General features: G+C 50.4%; 1 long non-coding RNA gene across 1 annotated transcript; it reads right to left on the bottom strand.

Annotated features, from left to right (window-relative positions):
- Positions 1 to 5,795: 5,795 nt before the first annotated feature.
- Positions 5,796 to 24,434, bottom strand: LOC122466790. The gene is made up of 3 exons (XR_006292606.1): positions 24,303 to 24,434; positions 7,413 to 7,418; positions 5,796 to 5,808 (listed from the first exon to the last, which is right to left on the bottom strand). It is a non-coding gene; the product is annotated as an uncharacterized LOC122466790 (long non-coding RNA).
- Positions 24,435 to 27,159: the final 2,725 nt, after the last annotated feature.

Genomic DNA, 27,159 nt, shown 5'->3' with positions numbered 1-27,159 from the left:
GCAATCATTGAGCTGCTGCTATCAAAGGCAGTGACTCTGGGAAATGTGCAGGTCATACTAGATGGCTTTGCTGCAATGGGATTCCCAAACTGTGGTGGGGCTATAGACGGAACGCATATCCCTATCTTGGGGCTGGACCACCAGGGCAGCCAGTACATAAACCGCAAGGGGTACTTTTCAATGGTGCTGCAAGCACTGGTGGATCACAAGGGACGTTTCACCAACATCAATATAGGATGGCCGGGAAAGGTTCATGACGCTCGAGTCTTCAGGAACTCTGGTCTGTTTGAACAGCTACAGGAGGGATTTCTTCCCAGACCAGAAAATAACTGTTGGGTATGTTGAAATGCCTATAGTTATCCTTGGGGACCCAGCCTACCCCTTAATGCCCTGGCTCATGAAGCCGTACACAGGCATCCTGGACAGTAGTAAGGAGCTGTTCAACTATAGGCTAAGCAAGTGCAGAATGGTGGTAGAATGTGCATTTGGACATTTAAAGGGTCGCTGGCACAGTTTACTGACTCGCTCAGACCTCAGTGAAACCAATATTCCCATTGTTATTGCTGCTTGCTGTGTGCTCCACAATCTCTGTGAGAGTACGGGGGAGACGTTTATGGCGGGGTGGGAGGTTGAGGCAAATTGCCTGGCCGCTGAATACACGCAGCCAGACACCAGGGCGGTTAGAAGAGCACAGCAGGAAGAGCTGTGCATCAGAGAAGCTTTGAAAACCAGTTTCATGACTGGCCAGGGTACTGTGTGACACTTCTGTTTGTTTCTCCTTGATGAAAACCCACCCCCTTGCTTGCCTCTAAATTCCCTGTAAGCCACCCACCCTCCCCCCTTCGATCACAGCTTGCTTGCAAAGGAAATAAAGTCACTATCATTTAAAAATCATGTATTAATTTATTATAAAAATAGGGAGATAACTCACAAGGTAGCGCAGGTGGGGTGTGGGAGGAGGGGAGGAGGGAAGGAAAAGGCCACTTCAAAACTTGTTGAATGATAGCCTTCTGTTGCTTGGGCTGTCCAATGGGGTGGAGTGGTTGGGTGCCCGGAGCCTCTCCCCCGCGTTCTTGGGCATCTGGATGAGGAGGCTATGGAACCTGGGGAGAAGGGAGGGTGGTTAAACAGGGGCTGCAGCGGCAGCCTGTGATCCTGCTGCTGTTCATGAACCTCCACCAGACGCCAGCGCATGTCCGTTTGATCCCGCAGTAGCCCCAGCGTTGCCTCACGCCTCCTCTGATCTTCCTGCCACCACCTCTCCTCAAGTTCATTGGCCACTTTCCTGTACTCTGCTGTTGTGTCCCTCCACACATTCTGCTGAGCTCTGTCAGTGCCAGACAACTGCATGAGCTTAGAGAACATGTCATCGCTCGTGCGTTTTTTTCACCGCCTTATCTGAGATAGCCTCTGGGATGGAGGAGGGAGGCTTGAAATATTTGCAGCTGCTGGAGGAAAAAAAGGGAGTGAAGTATTTAAAAAGATACATTTTACAGAACAATGGCTATACTCTTTCACGGTGAACAACACTATTCACATTACATACTACATGTGATTTTGGTACAAGGTTGCATTTTGCATCTTATATTAAGTGCCTGCGGCTTTGGTGTTAGAGATCACACATGCAGTGCTGGGCAACAGAATTTGGCTTGCAGGCGGCCATGGTAAACCATAGTCTTTCGGCTTCTGCAACCGTCATAACAGCAGCGCCCTCCTCTCCCATACCAAGCAAAGCATGTTGAGTTGGCCATTTAGTGCTGCTGTTTTCCTGTTAACGTGCAGCAGCAGAAACCAAACTGAACCCACCCCCTGCATCCAATTCTCTGGGATCATCGCTTTACCCCTCCCCCCGTTGTGTGGCTGGTATCAGGGAAGATCCCTCCTAGCCAAACGCAAACAGCTCAGCATCAATGGCCCCACCACCACCACCACGTGGCTAACTGCGGGGAGGATTTCTTTTCAGCCACAGGCAAACAGCCCAGTAGGAACGGCCACCTCTGAATGTCCCCTTAATTAAATTCCCCTATTTCAACCAGGTTACCATGAACGATATCACTCTCCTGAGGATAACACAGAGAGATAAAGAACTGATGTTGCTTGAATGCCAGCAAACACCAGGACCATACGCTGCCAGGCTTTGTCATGCAATGAAACCAGATTATTTGCTACTAGCATGTTGTGGTAAAGTGTCCTACCATGGAGGACGAAATAAGGCTGCTCTCCCCAGAAACCTTCTGCAAAGGCTTTTAAAGTACCTCCAGGAGAGCTTCATGGAGATGTCCCTGGAGGATTTCCCTCCATCCCCAGACAAGTTAACAGACTTTTCCAGTAGCTGTACTGGCCACAAATGCATCCCAAGTCCTCAAGGCTACTTAATCATTAAAAAACGCTTGCTTTTATAACATGTATTATATTTTAAAAGGTTCACTCACCAGAGGTCCTTTTTCCGGCTTCATTGGGTTGGGAGAGTGTTTCAGTCAGGGTGATAAAAACATCCTGCCTGTCGGGGAGAACGGTGTGCTGTGTGCTCTCCTCAAGCTCATCCTCCTCCTCCTCATCTTCCCTGTCCGCAAAATCCTCAGGCATGGCGGAGAGTACCCCATCATCGGAGTCCACGGACAGGGGTGGGGTAGTGGTGGTGGCCCCCCCTAGAATTGCATGCAGCTCAGCGTAGAAGCAGCATGTCTGCGGCTCTGTCCCGGAGTGTCCATTTGATTCTTTGGTTTTCTGGTATGCTTGTCTGAGCTCCTTAAGTTTCACGCGGCACTATGTTGCGTCCCTGCTGTAGCCTCTTTCCCTCATGGCCTTGGAGATTTTTTGAAATGTTTTGGCATTTCATCTTTTGGAACGGAGTTCTGATAGCACGGATTCCTCTCCCCATACAGCGATCAGATCCCATACCTCCCGTTCGGTCCAAGCTGGAGCTCTTTTTCGATTCTGGAACTGCATGGTCACCTGTGTTGGTGACCTCGCCTGGCCAAACAGGAAATGAGATTCAAAAGTTCCTGGGGCTTTTCCTGTACACCTGGCCAGTGGATCTGAGTTCAGAGTGCTGTCCAGAGCAGTCACAATGGTGCACTGTGGGATAGCTTCCGGAGGCCAATACCTTCGAGTTGTGTCCACACTAACCCTAATTCAAAACAGCGATGTCAATTTCACCGCTAATCCCCTCGCTGGGGAGGAGTACAGAAATCGGTTTTAAGAGCTCTTTATGTAGAAAAAAATGGCTTCGTTGTGTGGACGGATGCAAGGTTAATTCAATTTAACGCTGCTAAATCCGACATAAACTCGTAGTGTAGACCAGGCCTTAGTCTGTCTCAAGATTGACACGAGCTTTCATGGTCAGCATCTGGCTGGTCATGTGGTCCCCATTTCCGTACAGCCAGGGGTCCCAGCATATCCATACCAACACATACTCCTGGGAGGCCCTCCTGCTATACAACTAGGATCTAGTCACTCCCCACGTGGCCCTATGGGAATGGCGGAGTGATCCCAATCCATCTTCTTGACCCCAGCTTGAGAACACTGGCTGTACTGGCGGGTGTGGATGAGTTGAACCCTTCTCTGCTCACCCGTGATCGAAGCGCTGGGCATTTGCACATAGCCCCTTTATCGACCTGTCTATTACCATCCTGGCATTTTTAGACTGTGGGTGGGGAACAGGTGGCATCTTATTCTTTCATTATAACCCAGAGCATGCCTTGCACAGCCACTGAAGAGTTCCAGGGCCTGGCAGGGCTTCCCAGCTGCCACATTTAATGGCAGGTAGGTAGTGCCGTAGAATCAATCCCCGTCATGCTGCAGCTGGAATTGATACACTGCTGGTTCTAATCCACGGGAACGAATGAGGCCTCATGATTTACCTTTCAATCCCTTTCAGCTCCCTTTTTAACTGCTTTACACCATTCTGGAGGTGGTTGCTTCCACTGGTCAGATCCATTTCCCAGGTGGGGTTCTGGACACATTAGATCAGTTGCTCTGCATCACATACCTTGGTAATATTTACAGTGTAACTTAGGTTTCAGAGTAACAGCCGTGTTAGTCTGTATTCGCAAAAAGAAAAGGAGTACTTGTGGCACCTTAGAGACTAACCAATTTATTTGAGCATAAGCTTTCGTGAGCTACAGCTCACTCCATCACTTAATGATCACAAAATGAGTCTATCCTATGCCACCAGCCCATTTAGCCTAGATATTTGCGATACATAATACCACTTTCCACATCTAGCCATTAAATAGAACTGGCAGGGAAAAGAATTCTCCCCTCCCCCATCCCAGAAATTTTTCTTCTCTATTTTGGGGGATTTCATCACAACTGCACAGTCTCCAACATGGAAACTTTTGCGGGGAAAAGTTTCCATTTTCTCTGAAAGTCATTTCCTGCCCCCCCAAGCTGTGACAAAACATTCTCTGCCAGCTCAGCTATCGGGCTGGGATCCTACATTAGAGCCCATCACCATAGCATCTGTTCTCCTCTCAAGCCCTTGAGAAAAAGACATATCAGGAATAGTGCCTGCCATGCCAACAGCTGGGAGTGAAATATTTGATTGGCAGTTCTTTGCACGCATGGTGAGTAATGGTGTGTAATTGGGTACACTCATCTCCTGGCTGCTCTGGGGCTTAGCTCTTTCCAGGTCTGTCGCTTGTTTGCACGCCCTGCAGCCCCAATCTGTCTGTGACTTGGGGTGCTCCCTGAGGCCATGTCACTTGTTTTTCTCCCATCCAGGATAGCAAAGTCCCACAGGACAAACTGCCCCCGGCAAACTTCAAAGCCACCACACTGAATGTGCCACTTCCCCAGTGGCTGGGAGGAGAAGCCAAGCCCCTCCTCTACTCCAGGTTCCAGTCCAAGGACCCTGTGTCTAGCAATTGTTTGTTCCCAGACCCTGTTGCTATTTCCTTAGACTCCATCTATCTCCCCGCTCCCTGTGTGTACCAGCTCAAACACCCTCCTCCCAGAGAGTGACTACAGACTACTTCCCAGCAGCCCTCTATGCTACCAATTTCCTGGCTTTCTACCAGCCCTGCCTGTTCCTTCTCAGCTGGGCTCCATCACCAATCAAGCCTGTCAGGCCCTGGCTCTCCCCCAGGTGCAGCGTATCAGGTTAATTAACTTAATTTAACCTGCTCTGCCTTGTGTGGAGGGGACTCCTCATCACAGGGAGTCAAATAAATGAGTTTTGCATTTAATTCTGAATGAGGTTAGTGTTCATTCTTGTTTCATGTGGCAGTGAGTTCCACAAGCTTGTCCCCCTCTCCTGAGTAAATTCTGTCTTCTGCATGTCGGACCCTCCCCCACTGGTAAAGTGGTTCCATTGTTTCAGTGGAGAGCTCTAGCAAGAAGGCATGATTAAGACAGAGACCATCTCAGGGAACTAAAGACAATCTCTAGAAGGGCTTTGAATATTAGGGAAGACACCAGAAGCGTCTCAGAGCACTTGCCCTATGTTAATGAACTCAGCCTGCGAAGTCGGTACCCACTGTCATCTTTCATCTTGGATAGAGATAGACACCGAGGCTCAGAGAAATTAAGTGACTGACCCAAGGTCCCATAGTGAGGCATTTGCAGAGCTGGGAACTGAACCCAGGTCTCCCAAGTCCCAGTCCTGAGCTTTTCTCCCAAAACTCTTCCCCCTCACCAATAGCTGAAGAAGGGGAATTGCAGAAGATACTTTCCACAGTTAATGCCGGGGCTAGGGAGCCAGAACCCCAAGCTCCATTCCTGGAACTGCCCTGTCAGCAGAGTTACTTTAATCTCCGGGGAGCAGTGATAGCAGCCAGAAGAATTGCACCCTCGTGGGGTGAGGAACTGTAACCGTAAAGGGCTGAGGGCCGGCTCTGGCCGGGGCTCTGGCCGTGCACAACTGCTATTCTTTTGCTATATTGCACGGGGCATCTCGCCGCCTTTCCTTCCTCCTGCTTCTTTTCTCCCCTTTTCCCGCCCTGAGCAGAGAGTTTCCCAGGGAGGATTAACCACTGGCCTGGGGGGAGCTGGGACCTGGACATTCAGATGCGGTGCACTCTGCTGGTTTGCTCTTGCCAATTGTCTCTGGGCGAGGGAGCCAGCCTTGGCATCCCTCCGCTGTGGCTCATTTTCCCGTCTGTGGCTTGGATCCGGAGCAACCAGATGGGCTGATGCCATTTCGCTCACTCAGCCCCACTTACTACGCAGAAGAGCAGATGGGATACGGAGCCTGTGAGAGTCTCCTGTCTGCTCCCGGCCAAGATTTCACAGGCCCTCCGAGTGCGGTCTGTGCATTGCATGTCTGTCGGGTTCCTACAGGAGCTGGGGCCAGTGGCTACACTACACCTGTGTCCTGAGTAGGTGCAGAGTGTGTCTGAGTGAGGGTGGGCGGGATTTGTTTACAGACGAGTCCGTTAGGGTGCATGTGTAGGAGACAAGTACACAGACATGCTACACTGAGTGTATGGGCTGCATATGTAGGACGTGTGTGGAACACACATGGATCCGTGTGGGCACAAAGGGTAGATCTGGCCTAGGGCGTATTTATGTGTTGTGGGCAGGGGGTTTGCATTGGTGGGTGTGTGTAAATGCATGGCCTCCTCCCAGGTGCCCCCCGCCCCCAATTCTGTGGCCTCAGGGTACCCTGGTAATGACCTCATGCCTCAGTTTCCCTCGATTCCTCAAGTGGACTCAATACAGCCTTTGGAGCATATAAATAGCCCTTTTGGGGGTGGGGGATAATTTCTTGTTACCATAAGTCCCATGACCATAATCCCCCCAGCACAGTCTAAATAGTCCATTCCTCCCAACAGTGCAACCCAAGTATGGCTTCGGTATCTCTCCCCACACCCCACGCACCCCAAGTACTTCTCTAGTGTCGCTCCCCAGGTCTCACCCCAGCCATGGCTCTGGGGTCTCCCCACACCTCACCCCAATCCCCAGGTCCTTCTTCAACCTCTCTCCACAGGCCTCACCCCACCCCTCTAGCTGGGGTGTTCCTGTTTCCTATCTAGGCAGGGCTCCAGCTCCTGCCTGGAGACATCAGCAGGCTCCATTGGTCCCCAGCCTCCAACCCACTCTGGCCATGGTCTCTGTACTTGGGAATCTTAGAATATCAGGGTTGGAAGAGATCTCAGGAGGTCATCTAGTCCAACCCACTGCTCAAAGCAGGATTAACCCCAAATAAATCAGGCGGGTAAGTGACTGCCTCACACTTTCACCAGCCCCATCTCGCTCCGCTGCTCAAGCCAAGAAGGCTTGCCCTTCCCTCCTTCCAAGCTATTCCCTCCCTGAGGCTCCCAGCCCAGCTCTGCTCCTCCTCAGAGCTCCTTTTATTCTCAGGACGCTCTCCAGCTACATGCTGCCTCTGAGCCCTCGCTGCTCTCTCAGGAGTCCAGCTTCTGAGCTCCCCAGACCCAGCCATACAGTATCTGGCAGCTCTTACCTACCCTTGACTCCCACCGAGGCAGCCCTGGTTCACTAGCTCTCTCCCTGGCTCTGCTTCTCCCTGGTCTTTTAGAGCCCCCAGGTGCTGCTCTGCCTCTTAACTGGCCAAAAGGAAGCACCTGTCCCAGCACAGGACCTGCTTCATGCACAGATGTGTCATGGAGTAGGGAAGCAGCCAGCTGCCATGAGAAATCCCCATTTTTAGGCTGTTTTTGACTGGCGTGGAAGAGCTGGAAGGCCTGAAAATCACCGGACTGACCCTGGGGACAAAGGACGATGTTTGTTTGCGCAATGTGTGAAGAAGATTCCTCAGAGTGTCTCCGAGGGCCTGTCAGTCCCTGAGGAACCCGGCCAGTGGTAGCATGTGTGCAGGCTCCTGCTCCCCCAGACGCTGTAGGGGGAAGAGGCGCCAAAAAGGAAGCGATTGGTTTGTTCCAAGCTTCAGTCCTGCCAGTTTTGCTGCGGTTCCGCTCTTTGTGTCTCCCAGGATGGTGCACTGGGAAGGGTAACTTGGCTGGAGAGCGAAGAGGCTGATTTCTTCACAAGGAGCAATATCTGGGCCAGATGGGCCATGCAGACTCTGCTGATGGGTTGGTGGGGGGTAGGATGTGGGGCTCCCTTATAACAGCTCCTTGCTGTGGAGTTGCTGCTAATGGAGAAGGGCTCTGTATTTAGAGCACTCAGGGAGTTACATCTGCTCTGATGCCCTCCTATGTCACCACATGATGCTCCAGGATCCAGCTGCTCCAGCCACCTGCAGCCAAGGCTAAAAGACATCAGGTATAGTTAGGATCTGGAGGTGACATATAAGTATTAATTAACAGTGTAACACAGGGTCTACAGGCCTGTAAGATCTTTAGCTTAGCCAAACAAAGCCTCAGACCTAAAACAAGACTTGACATGAGCAAGTAAGTAATCTGTATAACCTGGAAGTGACCCTAGCTCATAAGTTGTCACAATGACCCTGTATCACAGGATGTCCTAAGAGAGAATGCTGCATGAAGTAAGTGTGTTACACTACTAACCTTTCAGACATATATATTGCAATGTGCCAGTTAAAGCCAGTTATGCAGTGGTTCTCAAAGGGGGATATGCTGGGGTCTTCCTGGGGGTACATCAACTCATCTAGATATTTGCCTAGTTTTACAACAGGCTACATAAAAAGCACTGGCAGAGTCAACTAAAATTTCATACAAACGATGACCCGTTTCTACCGCGCTATATACTAGACACTGAAATGTAAATACAATATTTATATTCCAATTGATTTATTTTATAATTATATGGTAAAAATGAGACAGTCAGCAATTTTTCAGTACTAGCGTGCCGTGACACTTCTGTATTTTTATGTCTGATTTGGTAAGCAAGTTGTTTTTAAGTGAGGTGTAACTTGGGAGTATGCAAGACCAATCAGATTCCTGAAAGAGGTACAGTAGTCTGGGACCGTTGCAAGCCACTGAGAGTATTTTGGGGATTTCGCAGACAAAGGGTATCAGGAATGGGCTAGCCACAAGTTGTTCTGGTGATTGAGTAATGTAAATGTAACAGGCATAAGGGGAATGATGAAAAACGGGGCATCTCAGAAGTCGTGGGGGTGTGGAAGTTCAAATAAGGAAAAGGGGTTAAATATGTTTGAACCCCAGTGGGTATCCGTGTGACACACTACAAAGGCTGTATCCCAGTCTGTGAGCCTTGGGAGACGCCAGGATGACACGCCTGGGTGATGATGGTAACGGTGAAGATGAGGAGGAGAAAGATAAGGATGGACACTTCCAGTTTCTTTGCAAACGATGGAGTGAGTTTCCGAGCATTCTGATGCCAGGCGTCTTGACCAGCCTGTATTATCTCTGCTGGGATGGAGCGTTTGTAATTTTGCTGGTTGTGCTAATAAAAATATTACAAGGTCAAAAAGCCTTTCCTAAGTGTGAGGGTCGCCCGTGCACATGCGGGCTCTCATCACAGCAACAATGCCAATAATTCTCAGTCTCGAGGCACACCCTGGCCAAACCACAGAATGCAAACTGGGAATGAATACCTAATCAATAGATCATGCAACATTTCCCCCTTGGAACCATGTGAAAGGGGACAGGAAGCTTCCACCATTCCACAATAACCCACATACACTTGACCTGTGTAGGGATCATCCTTTTATTATTGTGTGTACAGCACCCAGCACCAGGGGGTGCCAGTTCCTGGATGGAGCCTCTCTACCCATTGCCACAATAACAATGCATGGATAATCTGCACCACTAACACTGACGTGCTGCCACGTTTCAGAGTAACAGCCGTGTTAGTCTGTATTCGTAAAAAGAAAAGGAGTACTTGTGGCACCTTAGAGACTAACCAGTTTATTTGAGCATGAGCTTTCGTGAGCTACAGCTCACTTCATCGGATGCATAGCAACATATGCATCCGATGAAGTGAGCTGTAGCTCACGAAAGCTTATGCTCAAATAAACTGGTTAGTCTCTAAGGTGCCACAAGTACTCCTTTTCTTTTTACTGACGTGCTGGTTCTTCAGCTGCCAAAACTCTGGCCTCTCCCACTTGCGCTAAAGGGAGAGAGCAACTTACCCAGGGCGGGTCAGTTTGGCTCCCAGGACGATTCAACAGTTTTGACAATGCCTGAAACATTGGAAACCTTGAGAGGGAGGGAGCGACTGCAGGGGGATGAGTTCTTTTGTCAGGACTGGACATACAGTCTCCAGTGGGCCAAAGCACTTTGCATTCTGTGGTTTGGCTGGGCTGTGCCTCGAGTGAGACCAAGAATTATGATGTGAGTTTGGGGCTCCCGACTCTGGATTTTCAAACCTGTGGGGCTGGCACTATTGCAGTCACCTGGGCTCAGCTCCACCCAAGTATTTCTGTGGGGGTTTGCAGCTCCCCTGAGTCCCCACCTCACCCTGCTTCAAGCTGCTTATAACATCCTGTGATAAATGAAAGGCGGGCGGGTTTGCTCCCTTTCATAGACACCCAGCCAGCCAGTTAGCTATAAAATCCCTGTTACTAGCTGTTCTCTTTACCCGTAAAGGGTTAAAAAGTCCATAGGTAAAAGGGAGGGAGTGGGTACCTGACCAAAAGAGCCAATGGGAGGGCTAGAACTTTTTAAAATTGGAAAAAACTTCCTTTGTCTGTCTGTTGTTGTTCTCCGGAGAGAGGGGACAGAGCAGAGACAGGGCTGGAACTATGCTGTAAAAAGCTTTGGGCAAAGTATGAAAATCATCAGATCATACCTAGAACCTACTCATTTGAAACCCCAGATATGTAAGTAGATCAGGAAATGTCTAGGAAGACGCGATTAGGTTTATCTCTTTTATTTCTTTATGGCTTGTGGATTCTTCTGTGCTAACCGCAGGTGCTTTTGTTTTGCTTGTAGCCTTTAAGCTGGACCTCAAGAAGCTATCTTGATGGTTAATCCTTGTAATTGTTTTTTTTAAAACCTAGCAAAAAGCCTAAATTGCAGGTGTATTTTCTTTCTTTTTGTTTTTAATAAAGTTTACCTTTTTTAAGAACAGGATTGGATTTTTGTGTCCCTGTGGCAGGGTGGTCCCCCCACCATGCCTTGAAGGGCTTAAAACAGCCCTGGGAGAGGGCTGAGAGGGAAAAAGCTGGGCTGTTTGGGAAAACAGCCACAGCTGTAGCCTGTGTAATTAGGGCCCAGCTGGCCCTCATAAAAGGGCAGTGGGCCAGAAGGAGAGAGACATTCTCTCGCTAGCTACATGGAGAGAGGAGGACCTGGCTGCCTTGGAAGCTGAGGAGGGTATCTAGGGCAGAGCAGTGCTGGGGAAGGGCAGAGGGAGCTGGGGAGCTTCAGCCTAGCAGAGCTGCAGGCCGAGGTAAAGGCTCACGAAAGGGTACTAAGGCTACAGAGGAGCAGCCCAGATCTAGACAGAGGCAGCTGGTCCGACCCCCCTCACCAATGATAAGTGGTACAGGCTGCAGTCTGCCCCAGGGAGCGGGGGCTAGATGATGACTGACAGTAGCCACTGAGGCAAAGGAGGGGTTGAGGGTTCCCCTGGGGAGGGGAGACCCAGACTGAGGGGGTACTGTCAGGGGGGCAGAACCCTAAGCTAGAAGGGCACCAGGGTCCGGGAGGGGCACGGGGCCAGCGGCAGGCGAGACATTGACCGGCAGAGGGTGCTCCTGGCTGAAAAGAGCTAATTCCCTGGACAACCAGCAGGAGGCGCCACAGTGGTGAGTCACCAGCTTATGACAGACCCTAAGAGGTTTGTGCTCCTTGTTTAATTAGCTGCTGTCAACAGCTGATTTCCTTTGTTTTCTTTCTCAGCTCTTTCCTGAAGGGGGGTGTGAAAGGGCTTGAGGGTACCCTACGGGAAGGAATTCCCAAGTGCGCCTTCCTGGGTTATCAAAAGGGGCTTTTGCACTTGAGTGGTGGCAAAATCTACCCATCCAAGGTCAGAGAAAAGCTGTAACCTTGGGAGTTTAATACAAGCCTGGAGTGGCAAGTATTAAGTCCTTGCGGGCCCCATCTTCTGCACTCAAAGTGCCAGAGTAGGGAATCAACTTTGACACATCCTCCTCCATTTGTAGCATGCCAGGGGATCTCCAAGTAAAGAAAGGTCCTTTCTCTCTCTCCCCCTTACAAGGGAGTGACAGAAAAGCAAGGCAAGAGTGCCCTGGCACTTGGGTGGCCTTTCTGGGCTCAGCCCTTAGGGGCTTGGCTTGTCAGCTGCTTTATTGTCTGTAATGAAGGCCTACCTCCAGCTCCTCCTCTTGAGGCATCCTCTTTACAGCTGGTCCATGCAGGGGCAGTGAGGCCTGCATCTCCCTCTGGACTGATCAGTCTCTGAGGCCAGCAGTCTCTGAGAGGTAGCCTCTTCCTGTTCACCACCCCTTCCTGTGGCAGGTTCTCCCTTTCCAAGCCCCCATGGCAGAGCAAACCTTCCAGGAGCAGCTTGCTAGTGCTGAGCCAGCCAGAAGAGTGGGCTAGTCTCCTCCCCACCAGATAGCGGGTGTGCCCCTTCGCACTTACACTGAAATCAGTGGGAGCCAGGAGCCTCAATATATTCAGGGATCTGGGCCTGGACGTCTGCAGGCCAGCTCCTCCTAGCTGCCCTGACTTCAGTGTCTGCCAGATCACAGCGCCTTGGAGCTGGCCCGCGGTCTCAATTTGTGAATGTATTGTGCGTAAGAATCGCTCTGACGTGTGGTTTAGGGGAACGCATTGCAGCTGGAGCTTGGTCACAAGCTGCTAAACACAACCATGGCTTGAAGATTTACACACCAGCGGGTGTTATGTGTGCAGTGGGGTGGGTCACTTGGGCAACAAGCTAGCACTTTTGTTTGATTGTCCCGAGTCAGTAACCTGTTCAATGCCTCTGAAGTGACTTCACCGTTACCGGCTGGCACAGGTACTCACAGCCCTCCCTCTCTGGGTGAAACCCACTCCTGTGCCAAACGCTGCTGTAAAGTCTATGTACCACTTCAGCCCTCGGAACAGAGCCCCAGTGGTGCATGGCCCTTGTGCTGAGGGTGAATTTCACCCTAAGAGGAGAAAAACCTGGTTGGACGGAAGATTGCAGGAAATGTTCGGGGCTGCAGTGGTCACTGGACTGGGACTGAGGTGACCTGGGCTCTGCGGCAGGCTAAGAGGACAGGACAAAAAGGGTCAGGCTACAGGAGGAGCCTAGTTTACTGGGGCACCTGGTGCTTAGCTATGCAAGCCGAGATAACGCTGCTTCCCCACCCCCACATACTAGAACCTCAGCCGGGAACTCTGGCCTCTCTCTCCCTGAGCCTGCAGTTCTGTTTCCTGCAGCTCTGGCTGCATCGCTGGCCGCTCATGAACCGGGTGCTATTCCCAGCACTGCCGTGGCCATGGGCAAGTCCTTCCCACCCCTGGTCTCTTCACACTGCCACTCTTCAGGGCAAGCCAGGCCCTGTGTGCACGTCCAGCACCTCGCCCAGGGGGTTCCAGATCTCAGCACTGCCCTCAGGTAAATAATAAACGGGGCTCTGTGAAGGCCCCCAAAGGAAGCTGCAGCCTGCAGGAGTGAGTGGGGAGCTCCAGCCTGGCCACCTCTCTGGACCTGCAGGGTCTGTTCGCGGAAGGGAGCTCTCTCTGCGGAGCGCTGGCAGGGGCAGCAGGCAGGTCAGGAGGCTGAGTGAGGACTTGAAGGAGAGACGGGGATACAAGCTGCTGCTGGCAGGATCTGCAGCAGCACCCGCAGGGCAGAGCCTGTGAGGAGGCCGCTGAGACTTGGAGCACAGAACCTCATGCCCAGACAGCTGAAGGTGGGGTGTTAGGAGCTGCCCCCCAGGCTCTTAAAGGGGAAGTAGCACACCCATTTGTGATGGAGGACTGGGGCCTGCCTGAAGAACCCCTGGGCATGGGGTTACATGTGCACCACTCTGTTGCGCTACCCTGAAGTTACCAGGTTTATCTTTGGCTGCAAGCGACTGTAGCCCCTCGGTGACCGGTACTCTTTTCCCCCCAGCTGAGTATCCCCTTGGCTGAGCACTTAGCGGGTATCACCCAGTGCTGGAGGCTCCGGGGGCTAGTGAGCGAAGAGCCTTCAGCGACTGCTGCTGCACTCGGGGCATAGCTAGTGCTGCTGAGTCACTGATGAGGTCGGGGAGTCCCAGAGCGGGCAGGCGATGCGTGGGGAGTAGCATGGGGTCACGTGCCCTCCCAGATTAGCCTGGTGGGAGGAAGTGGGGCTCTACCTTCTCTCCCTGTGCCTCCCCCTCGCCCTGGCTAAATCGGCTGCTCTCCATGGCAGCTGGGTGGGGAGCAAAACAAAGCTGCAGCTGCCTGAGAGAGCCTGGCTGGGAGGCAGAGATGGACTGCTCCCTTCCTGGGCTCAGCTGCAGGGGGGTGTCACTCGGTAGGGGAGACACATGGGGCAGTCACATGTCCTCCCTTTTAGCTTGTGGGCCCCTCCCCCCCCCCCCGGGTCGTAACTTTCCCCCAGAGAGGGGATGGACAGTAGTGGATTTAGCCCTCTGCATTGGAGATAAAGGGTCCATTGGCATTTAACAGAAGCGTTGGTGTCTTCGGAGGGACACATCAACTCCCCTCGCAGACGCTTCGCCTTCCCAGAAGGCTTCCATAGTATTGCCCCAGCTGTGCGGATCCCATGTCCTTGTGAGCCTGGGAAGGGAGGCTGGGGTTAAAATAATGGAACAGCATTCACTGAGACATTTGGCAGGCTGGGACCTTACCTGTTGACTTTCCCATTCGCAAGCCTGACATCGTCTCCTGCCTGGAGTGAGGAGAGGAGCCCTTTGTCCCAGCTGGCCAGGGCCTTGATGAACCAGAGATCCTGAGAGGCATCTACACAGGTGAGGGATGGGATAAAGCACCTCCGAACCCATCGACGAGTGAAATTAAATGTTGGGGCCCAGGGAAAGCAGCGTGAGCATCCCCAGCTCTGCCTCCTCTTATGAGCTCTGCAGAGGCAAGTCTCGGCTGGAGATGTGCAGTGTTTGCCATGGGTGTAAGCAGCCCCTTTCCGCCTGTGGGGGATTCACCCCCTGAGTACCGTTACACCCATCCAGTCTGACTGCCTCAATCACCCAGGCCAGAGAACCTCCTCTGGAGAATCTTCCAGCCAGCCAGGGCTGGATTACCCAGTAGGCAGACTAAGCACGTGCTTAGGGCACCAGCAAAGCAGGGGGCACCCCAAAAAGATTTTTTTTTTTAAATTACTATTATTATTTTTAGCAGGCCATATCTCAAAATATGGGAATGCTGGCAAAGGTAACCCATCATACTTATCCAAGACAATATGTGATGAACTCATTGGTCTAATGAATGACAAAGTTCGTTCAGCTATTGTGGATGAAATAAGTACTGCTGGGTACTCCAGTTTATCTGTCGACTCTACACCTGATCTTTCCCATATTGATCAATTGAGTATTGTACTAAGATGTGTGTCTCCGACAGATGAAAAACCAGTTGAATGATTTATAACATTCCTCCATTTGAAAAGCCACACTGGTGAAGAAATGGCAAATCAGGTACTGCATTATCTGTCCCAAGTTTGCAAAATAGATTTCTCAAAGTGCAGAGGTCAATCTTATGACAATGCTGCCAACATGTCAGGGCGTTATCAAGGAATGCAGAAGAAGCTTTTAGAACAGAACAAATATGCCATATTCATACCATGTGCTGCACACTCTCTCAATCTTGTTGGCCGCAGTGCTGTTGATTGTTGTCCGGTAGCAGTAAGTGTGTGTTTGTTTTTTAGGGTTTTTTATGTTTTTTTCCCTCTCAACAGTCCAGTTACTTTATACATTTTTCTCTGCCTCAACACACCGATGGGCAGTTCTTAAAACATATTTGGGCAATGATCGTGTGTTAATCTTTCTAATACTCGCTGGGAGGCACATGCAGTGGCAACAAGTGCAATTCTGGAGTCCTACTCAGATTGTGGATGCATTAGAAAGTATAGCTGAAGACCAATCACAAAAGGGAGAAACTATACGAGAGGCAGAATACATTGCAAACAAGATGCAAGAACTAGAGGTTGTATTCATGTTGACCATGTGGAATGAAATTTTACAACACTTTTACCACACAAGTCAAGCTCTCCAAGAAAAAGAACTGGATTTGAAAACATGCGCAGACCTCTGTCCATCATTAGCAGACCACTTACACACTTTGAGGAATGATTTCCAAAGATTTGAAGACTTATCAAAAGATATCTTGCCTGATACTAACTACAAAGAAGCCCAGTCCCGCAAGTGAATCAGGAAAAAACAAGCAAATGATAGCAGTGCAACAGAAACAGCATTCAGAGTAACAGCCGTGTTAGTCTGTATTCGCAAAAAGAAAAGGAGTACTTGTGGCACCTTAGAGACTAACCAATTTATTTGAGCATGAGCTTTCGTGAGCTACAGCTCGCTTCATCGGATGCATACTGTGGAAACTGCAGAAGACATTATATACACAGACACCATGAAACAATACCTCCTCCCACTCCACTCTCCTGCTGGTAATAGCTCATCCAAACTGACCACTCTCCTTACAATGTGTATGATAATCAAGGTGGGCCATTTCCAGCATAAATCCAGGTTTAACCAGAAGGTCTTGGGGAGGGGGTAGGAAAAAACAAGGGGAAATAGGCTACCTTGCATAATGACTTAGCCACTCCCAGTCTCTATTTAAGCCTAAATTAATAGTATCCAATTTGCAAATGAATTCCAGCAGTTTCTCGCTGGAGTCTGGATTTGAAGTTTTTTTTTGTTGTAAGATAGCGACCTTCATGTCTGTAATTGCGTGACCAGAGAGATTGAAGTGTTCTCCGACTGGTTTATGAATGTTATAATTCTTGACATCTAATTTGTGTCCATTTAGTCTTTTACGTAGACTGTCCAGTTTGACCACTGTACATGGCAGAGGGGCATTGCTGGCACATGATGGCATATATCACATTGGTGGATGTGCAGGTGAACGAGCTTCTGATAGTGTGGCTGATGTTATTAGGCCCTGTGATGGTGTCCCCTGAATAGATATGTGGGCACAGTTGGCAACGGGCTTTGTTGCAAGGATAGGTTCCTGGGTTAGTGGTTCTGTTGTGTGGTATGTGGTTGTTGGTGAGTATTTGCTTCAGGTTGGGGGGCTGTCTGTAGGCAAGGACTGGCCTGTCTCCCAAGATTTGTGAGAGTGTTGGGTCATCCTTCAGGATAGGTTTTGATCCTTAATAATGCGTTGGAGGGGTTTTAGTTGGGGGCTGAAGGTGATGGCTAGTGGCGTTCTGTTATTTTCTTTGTTAGGCCTGTCCTGTAGTAGGTGACTTCTGGGAACTCTTCTGGCTCTATCAATCTGTTTCTTCACTTCCGCAGGTGGGTATTGTAGTTGTAAGAATGCTTGATAGAGATCTTGTAGGTGTTTGTCTCTGTCTGAGGGGTTGGAGCAAATGTGGTTGTATCGCAGAGCTTGGCTGTAGACGATGGATCGTGTGGTGTGGTCAGGGTGAAAGCTGGAGGCATGTAGGTAGGAATAGCGGTCAGTAGGTTTCCGGTATAGGGTGGTGTTTGTGACCATTGTTTATTAGCACTGTAGTGTCCAGGAAGTGGATCTCTTGTGTGGACTGGACTAGGCTGAGGTTGATGGTGGGATGGAAATTGTTGAAATCATGGTGGAATTCCTCAAGGGTTTCTTTTCCATGGGTCCAGATGATGATGTCATCAATATAGCGCAAGTAGAGTAGGGGCGTTAGGGGACGAGAGCTGAGGAAGCATTGTTCTAAATCAGCCATAAAAATGTTGGCATACTGTGGGGCCATGCGGGTACCCATAGCAATGCCGCTGATGTGAAGGTATACATTGTCCCCAAATGTAAAATAGTTATGGGTAAGGACAAAGTCACAAAGTTCAGCCACCAGGTTAGCCATGACATTATCGGGGATAGTGTTCTTGACGGCTTGTAGTCCATCTTTGTGTGGAATGTTGGTGTAGAGGGCTTCTACATCCATAGTGGCCAGGATGGTGTTATCAGGAAGATCACCGCCACTAGCCGTCACCTTCAGCCCCCAACTAAAACCCCTCCAACGCATTATTAAGGATCTACAACCTATCCTGAAGGATGACCCATCACTCTCACAAATCTTGGGAGACAGGCAAGTCCTTGCCTACAGACAGCCGCCCAACCTGAAGCAAATACTCACCAGCAACCACACTCCAGACAACAGAACCACTAACCCAGGAACCTATCCTTGCAACAAAGCCCGTTGCCAACTGTGCCCACATATCTATTCAGGGGACACCATCACAGGGCCTAATAACATCAGCCACACTATCAGAGGCTCGTTCACCTGCACATCCACCAATGTGATATATGCCATCATGTGCCAGCAATGCCCCTCTGCCATGTACATTGGTCAAACTGGACAGTCTCTACGTAAAAGAATAAATGGACACAAATCAGATGTCAAGAATTATAACATTCATAAACTAGTCGGAGAACACTTCAATCTCTCTGGTCACACGATTACAGACATGAAAGTTGAGATATTACAACAAAAAAACTTCAAATCCAGACTCCACCGAGAGACTGCTGAATTGGAATTCATGTGCAAATTGGATACAATTAACTTAGGTTACCTTGCATAATGACTTAGCCACTCCCAGTCTCTATTCAAGCCTATTTCCCCTTGTTTTTTCCTACCCCCCTCCCCTCCTCAGACGTTCTTGTTAAACCCTGGATTTGTGCTGGAAATGGCCCACCTTGATTATCATACACATTGTAAGGAGAGTTGTCACTTTAGATAAGCTATTACCAGCAGGAGAGTGGGGTGGGGGGAGGTATTTTTTCATGCTTTGTGTGTATAAAAAGATCTTCTTCTACAATTTCCACAGTATGCATCCGATGAAGTGAGCTGTAGCTCACGAAAGCTTATGCTCAAATAAATTGGTTAGTCTCTAAGGTGCCACAAGTACTCCTTTTCTTCTTGTTTTTTTTGGTCGGTGTTTTTTTTTTAAGACTTGTTGGCTAGTAAGTCTGCTGTGAAAAGTGATATTAACATACAAGTATCACTCTTCACAGCAGCAGACTTACTCAGCCCCAGCAAGCCCAGGGACAAATTAAGCCCTGGATAGGGAGGTGAGTAGGAAGACAGTGGGGGCCAGGAGCAATAAGAGGGCCGGAGACTAGGGAAAGCACCTGCTGCTACATGGCCAAGGCCCGAGCCCAAAGCCCCATGGCCAGATTCCAGGGCGTGAGCCCAAAGCCCTGTGGCTGGAGCCCAGGGCGTGAGCCCAAAACCCTGTGGCTGGAGCCCGGGGCCTGAGCCCAAAGCCCTGCAGCTTTGGGGAGACAGCGCACTGGGAGGGAGGGAGGAATTAAACCTCCTTTGCTCTCTTCTCCTACTGCCCCTGCCCCCCCCACCAGCTGAGCCTCTGCCCGCAGCTCTCAGGCAGAGCTCAGCAGAGAGACCAGGGAGCAGTAGTTTAAGGCATTTCCAGTTTTCACCAAAATCACTCAAGGTCTGCCTGTTGATGCCTAAAACATTTCCCAAAATGGGAGACTGTAACGGCTGGGTGTTACTGTCCCGGATCCCTGGTGTCTGGGGCATGCCCCAGCTGTCAAACCGTCCCTTGGAGGAGTCCATCAGTGTGCCAGCCCCTCACGTGGCCCCACTGTTCCTTGAGGGCAGGCCCCATGGTCTCAGCATCTCTAAGATTGAGCCTTCGGGTTTCAGTCCCCCTGCTTCATTCCAGGAGCTCTCCCCGGCGAGTCCCACAGTCGTAGGCTCCAGGTGAGAGACTGCCATGCTCTGCAGGGACTAACACACTGCAGCAAGTGTTTGCAGGAACCCTCACGCCAAGCAGCATCTGCAAAGCAGTCAGGTTCAACGGGCAGCTGGAACCTAGCACAGGGAGTCCTGAGCTTAGCCTGGCGAAATGACGCTTAAAGCATCCTCCAGTTGGCCAAGCCAGAACAAGCCACAGCCAAGCAGGAGCAGCTCCATCTTAGGCTCTGTCCCTCTCTGACAGTCCCAGGTGAGAGCAGCCAGCCTCTCCAGAAGCCCACTCTTGTTGTAGTGTCTGCGCAGCTTCCCTGCTGAGAGGTGGCAGGGAGGGAAACCTCCTTCCTCCCCATGACTGGTTGCTGGGTGTGAATGTTCTGGGAAGCTGATACGGAGTCACTTTCAGCAGGTTCCAGCCAGCTCCTTAACGGCCCATCCACTGCGCCCCAGACTGCCAGGCAACCCTGAGACCTCGCGTCTCCTGTGATGGCCCAAAGCAAACTTAACCCTTCTCCCCAGGCTGGGGGAAACTCAGGCACCCATTGGAGTCATAAAAATATTCCAGAAAATTCTCACTTTGTCACAGTTCCATCCAGGCTGGCAAAGCAACAGAGAAATGCTGTCACGTGGACTCGTATTAACTTGGCCTGTTAATATCTGTGATTAGGGGGGAAGGAGATTCAGAAACAGAGAGAGACGCTCAGCCCTTTGGGCACAATTAGCCCAAACCCTTCCCAAGGCAGACGTGCTCCTTACAAAGCAAGGTTGGTATCTGCTTCCTATGGGGGATGTGTTTGTAGGACTACAGGGTTTGCCATGGGTGGCATTGGTTCTATCTCCCCTTCCCCAAAGATGTACAACACACACTTACTGGCTGCTGCCCTCCCTCCCCGAGGTGGCTCCGTCTGATCCAGGTGGGGCGATCTGCAGGTTCCTATGCAAAGAAAGATTATCCTGCTCTGAGCATTACTAGGCCAGACACCTTCACCTCCCTGGGCAAAGAGCCCCTGCTGCCCCTCAATTGACACCTTGTTTCTGGTTCTCCTGTCCCGCTACTGCCAGCAGGGGAGAGCACAGAGCATAACACACCCACGCCACCCTCCCGTCCTGCAGCCACCAGGGTGATGCTGCAGAGCTTCTGGGCCTGGTCCCGCTCCTGGAAACCTGCAGAGAGAGGGGGACTGAGCCCAGGCTGCTGATAGACCCTGGGTGGGAGCAGTGGGGACATGATACCACCTAGAGGAGTTTAACGAGTGGGGCGTCATCTTGGGCAGAGGAGCAGCTGGTGCCGTCACCTCCCTTGGAGAAGCCAGGCGTTGTTCCCACTGGGTGGGTCCTGGTCCCAACCCAGTTCCTGCTGGACAGGGGTCCCCATCTCAAAAGCTCCAACCCCACCTGTGCTAACCACCCATCCTTGGCAGCCTCAGCAGAGTGGCTCAGTCAGGCCTTCCCCTCTCTGTCCAGAGCGGGTCCCCCAGGGCAGGCTGGTGAGGGGCATTGGCAGAGGGTGAGGCGGGAGAAGTTTGAGCTGCAATCAGTTCCATCCCCTGGCAGTGCATCCATCTGTGGGGCTGGTCCACTCAAGCACCCCCATCCCGCCCCCTGAGGCCTCTCCCTAGACTGCTGTCCCAGGTCTTTCGAGCCTGAAGATGCTGAACAGAACTCAGACACTGCAGTCCCTGGGCACGCGCTTGGGGCACATAGCCTCTATTCAGCACCCCATCCTGAGAGCTCTGACCATGCAGCACCTTGCCCAGCCCCTAGAACAGTGGTCCCCAAACTTTTGACGGTCATGCCCCCCTGTCTCTGTGTTCGTGCCCCCCCCCTCCCCCTGAACCAGGGCCAGGAGTGGGGCCAAGGCTTCCAGGGGGGTGGGGGGCAGGGAAATGGATGCAGACAGGTGTAAGAGGGATGAGGCTGGGGCTGCAGCTGGGGGTAGGTCTGCGTCTGGAGCCAGGGGCTGAGGCTGGGGACAGAGTCAGGTGCAGGGCTGGGAGTTGGGTCTGCAGTTGGGGGTGGGGCTGGAGTAGAGCTGGGGGTGGGGTGGGGTGGGCCAGGGCTGGGTGGCACTCCCTCCGCCCCCCCTTAGAGGGCTTGCTGGGCCCACTGCACTCCGCCAAATGTTCCTCCATGCCCCCCTAGGGGGGTGCACCCCACAGTTTGGGGACCTCTGCCCTAGAACCTATGCTGACCCCTCAGGTTACCCCAGAGCTTAAACACACCCTCTCACCTCTTCCAGGATCCCACTGAAGGTGTGAGCCTGCTGGGTGCCAGCTGACCTCTCTTGGGGGGCCTGCGAGCAGGGGGAGCTCATAACACACACGCACTTGGCACAAGACTCAAACACAGCACTGCTCCCTATTTACCAGCATGCAAAATATACCGTTCTCTACCAGACTCCCAAACCTGGCTTGCATGTCCCCCCTCGGTTCACTCTGCTCTCCAGAGGGTGCTCTGGGCCGGGCTCAGGGTGGCCTGGGCTCCTCCAGCCTCCTTCTGCTGCAGGGTGTGGCTTGGGGTCTGAAACATGGATCGATCTCTCCTCCAGCTCACCCCCTAGGGCTGGCCCATCGCCTTCCCCTCTGCTGTCCAAACTCTCTGTGAGTGCCACTCCGACCTCTCCCAGGAGTCCATTTATAACCCCCAGCTTACTCACCCCTCTCTCTTTGTCCTGCTTGGGGAATTTCCACTCCCCAAAACCCCAGCAGATCAACTTGGCCAGACTGGTTTCCCAATGCAAGCATCCTCCTTAGCATAACTATTACGTGGTGAGAGCACAGTCGTCCGAGTTAAGAACTCCCCATTGGCCTTGGTCTGGTGTGGATCCTGCCCACAATGGTGAATACTAGGGCTGTCGAGCAATTTAAATAATTAATCGTGATTAATCACAGAATTAAAAAAATAATTGATTAATTGCATGATTAATACTATTTAAAGAATACCATTTATTTAAATATTTTTGTATGTTTTTTACATTTTCAAATATATTGATTTCAATTTCAACACAGAATACAAAGTGTACAGTGCTCACTTTATTTTTGATTACAAGTATTTGCACTGTAAAAAACAAAAGAAACGGTATTTTTCAGTTCACCTAATACAAGTACCGTAGTACAACCTCTTTATCACGAAAGTTGAACTTACAAATGTAGAACTATGTACCAAAAAACTCTGCATTTAAAAATAAAACAATGTAAAACTTTAGAGCTTACAAGTCCACTCAGTCCTACTTCTTATTCAGCCAATCACTCAGACAAACAAGTTTGTTTACATTTACGGGAGATAATGCTGCCCGCTTCTTGTTTACAATGTCACCTGAAAGTGAGAACAGGCATTCGCATGGCACTGTTTTAGCCGGCATCACAAGATGTTTATGTGCCAGATGCACTAAAGATTCATATGTCCCTTCATCTAACCACCGTTCCAGAGGACATGCATCCATGCTGATGACGGGTTCTGCTCAATAACCATCCAAAGCAGTGCAGACCGACACATGTTCATTTTCATCATCTGAGTCAGATGCCACCAGCAGAAGGTTGATTTTCTTTTTTGGTGGTTCGGGTTCTGTAGTTTCCACATCAGAGTGTTTCTCTTTTAAGACTTCTGAAAGCATGCTCCACACCTCATCCCTCTCAGATTTTGGACAGCACTTCAGATTTTTAAACCTTCGCTTGAGTGCTGTAGCTAGTTTTTGAAATCTCACATTGGTACCTTTCTCGTATTTTGTCAAATCTGCAGTGAAAGTGTTTTTAAAATGAACAACATGTGCTGGGTCATCATCCGAGACTGCTAGAACATGGAATATATAGCAGAATGTGGGTAAAACAGAGCAGGGGACATACAGTTCTCCCCCAAGGAGTTCAGTCACAAATTTAATTAACGTATTATTTTTTTAACAAGCATCATCATCATGGAAGCATAAACCTCTGGAATGGTAGCTGAAGCATGAAGGGGCATACGAATGTTTAGCAAAACTGGCACGTAAATACTTTGCAATACTGGCTACAAAAGTGCCATGTGAACAGCTGGTCTCACTTTCAGGTGACATTGTCACGGAGTCACTTGGGTGATGCTCTGGAACTACTCCGTATGAAGCCAGCCAGGACTCTGGGGGAGCATTCCTCCTCTCTCTGAGCATACTGTCTCCAGGGCAAGAAGCTTACACAGTTTCGACCTTCCTGGGTCTCACCTTGGAGCATTCAGCATCCCCTTCCACACCATGCGCTTCCCTCAGTGAGTCGGCCTGGGCAGGGCTCCTGGGGAAGACAGAGGGCCCTGCACCCCAACTCCACAGTCAGACGTGACTCTCAGCCAGTGTAAAATGGAAGGTTTATTAGTTGACAGGAACACAGCGTAGAACAGAACTTGTTAGCACAGAAATCGGTGACTTTCAGCCAAGTCCATCTTGGGGAGTCCTGGGCCAGGTGGCCTGGACTCCCTGTCTCCCAGTCCCCCCAGGCAGACTGCCAGCTTTCAGCGACCTAACCTCAGACACCCCCATTGCTTCTCCCCCTTCTCTTTCTCTTGTTTTCTGGGCAGTCACCTGGTCCTCACCTGGTTGCATACCCCTCCTGGGTCTCAGGTTACGAAGGGCACCGGTCATAGCATAGGTGCAGGCAGCTGGAGCAGCTTCACCTGCCCCAGAGGTCTCAGCCAAAGTCACACACCCCTAGTCCCACCACTGAGATATTGGTGCAGCACACAGGGAAACTGAGGCACACACAGTATTCATGCAAAACACTAAAACTCACATAGGCTTAACAGTAAGACTCACATACAACATAACAAGAGAAAATCCCCACTTCAACACATTGTAAAGAAGAAGCGGGCAGCATTATCTCTGGTTTGTCTTAGTAACTGGCTGAACAAGAAGTAGGACTGAGTGGACTTGTAGTCTCTAAAGTTTTACATTGTTTTGTTTTTTAGTGCAGTTATCCAACAAAAAAATCTACATTTGTAAGTTGCACTTACACAATAAAGAGATTGAACTACAGTACTTGTATGAGGTGAACTGAAAAATCCTATTGATTTTATTTGCCATTTTTACAGTGCAAATATTGGTAATAAAAAATAATAATGTAAAGTGAGCATTGTGAACTTTGTATTCTGTGTTGTAACTGAAATCAATATATTTGAAAATGTAGAACAACATCCAAAAATATTTAATAAATTTCAATTGGTATTCTATTGTTTAGCAGTGCAATTAAAACTGCGATTAATCACGATTAATTTTTGTAACCGCTATGAATTTTTTGAATTAATCACATGAGTTAACTGTGATTAATTGACAGCCCTAGTGAATACACAGCTGTAGGAGCTTTCCATTTCCTAATAACAACTTCATAGTATTAGCCAGCATTCATAAATTGTACCGAGAGACCCTCCAAATTGCCACAGGGGCACGTGCTCTTCACAGGTAGAGGCCAACACCGCATGGCTCATCCTCAGATGCTCTGCACCAGCACAACTCTCTGGTGCAGGCAGCACCCTGCCATGGGGAGCGAGAATGACCCAGGTCTTCTCAGCTCTGCAGGGAGCTTTGTCCTGGTGCAGGAGGTCTGGGCTCCCCTCTTTAACCTGTCCCTGGCTTTTAGCTGTTTTGCCTCTTCTCACTACTGGGTTTACAATGGCGCTGGGCCCACACTCGGAAGGGGCCCCGGCGCCCAGACCGTGGCCCCATCTCCCCCCATTCCACCTGCACTCTGCCCAAGGCCCTGTCCCCACTCAGTCTGTTCCCCTGAAGACCCTGCCCAGTGCTTGCTCCTCTCTGCCCCCTCCCCCCATGTGAATGGCAGGCAGGGCCTTGGGGGGAAGAGGCCAAGCGGGGGTGGGGCCTCAGGGTAGAGTGCTTGGGAGGCAGGGACACAGTCCAGGTGCTGGGACCCACAAAAGGTTCATCCTGCCCTGCCTCCGCTGAGTTCAGGAACAATCTCTCCCTAGGGGGCTGGGAGGCTGTCACAGCAGTCTCTGGAGCTGGTCCTCCTGAGAGCCTCGTGGTCCATGGCCTGGGTTGGCCATGTGGACGCAGGCACCTCTGGATTGCTTGGCCTCATCTGTAATGCTTGAGCCTCTTTCAGGAGGGTTCTCTGCTCCAGACAGTACTGAAGAAAAAGTGTGTTTAAAAGCAGCCTTTGAAGGAGGCCTGAGCCCTTGCAGCAGAATGTGGAGCCATCACTGCACGGTTTCAACTGCTACGACAGCTGGTTGGGAAAACGTTTTCCTGGGAAAAAATTTGAGATTTTGAAAATAATTCCTGTTCTACGTTGCAATGAAATCAAACAGGGAGTTGAACTTGGGTCTGCTACTTCTGAGGTGAAGGCCTTGACCACTGGGTTATTGGCTACTCTGAGGTGAGGCTCTCTCTCACCAAAATTCCCATCCAGCTGTGGTTGCTAATGGTACAGGGACTGCTCCAAGTTTCTGCATCTGAATCTGGGTCTTAATGCAGCATGGCTCAGTAGCAAGGAGGAATGGAGTAGGAATAATCATAGCAGAAATATGCCAGAATAACGTAGTGGCCGTCCAAAGGAAGAGTAACCAGCTGAAGACAGTTAGAATAGCACTGAGCAGAGAACAGGTATTTAATGTTAGATGCGGCTACCTGCGGCATGTTGGTCATACAACTGAGGAGAAGGGGGAATTCTAGAGAGCGCTGCACCATGTGATAAGGGCTGTACTGCAGGCTGAGTGCTTGGTTATCAGAGACAATTTCCAAGGACGTGTGTCAAAACACAGTGAGGGCTCCGATGATGGTCAAGGAGGATGAGGCTTTGGAACAGGAAGCGAAGCTGGTGAGGATATCTTAGAGTTAGCCAGAGCCCGTGGCCTGAGTCTTGCCAATACAGTCTTTGTAAAGAGGGAGAAGCTCTTAATTACACACCAGAGGAAGAGTTCTAAAAAGCATGAGACTGTAAGGTGATGCCAGGAGACCAGACTGTGGAGCGACATAGACAGTCTAGGGGAGGGCAAAAAACAAGCTGTGGAACAAAGGACAGAGTGGCGGAGGTTCGTGGATAGCGAAGTTGGTCGAAGATATAAGGATGAGGTTCTGCGGAGGTTGGACAATGACCACAACAATACCAAGGACGTTTTGTGGGAAAACAGCCAAACAGATTACGGGAAGTGGACAAGCTGCCTCTGCCCAAAGAAAGGCGGGAAATCCGAGTTACCCAGGAAAGAATTTTCTGTAGTATCTGGCTGATGAATCTTGCCCATATGCTTAGGGTTTAGCTGATTGCCATATTTGGGGTCGGGAAGGAATTTTCCTCCAGGGCAGATTGCAAGAGGCCCTGGAGGTTTTTTGCCTTTCTCTGTAGCATGGGGCATGGGTCACTTGCTGGAGGATTCTCTGCTCCTTGAAGTCTTTAAACTACCATTTGAGGACTTCAATAGCACAGATATAGGTGTGAGGGTTTTTTTTGTAGAAGTGGTGGGTGAAATTCTGTGGCCTGCGTTGTGCAGGAGGTCAGACTAGATGATCATAATGGTCCCTTCTAACCTAAATATCTATGAATCTATGGCAAGGACACATTGTGT

This window comes from Chelonia mydas, chromosome 8, assembly GCF_015237465.2.
Source record: "Chelonia mydas isolate rCheMyd1 chromosome 8, rCheMyd1.pri.v2, whole genome shotgun sequence".
NCBI classification, from domain to species: domain Eukaryota; kingdom Metazoa; phylum Chordata; order Testudines; family Cheloniidae; genus Chelonia; species Chelonia mydas.
This window is presented reverse-complemented; position numbering and strand designations above follow the sequence as displayed.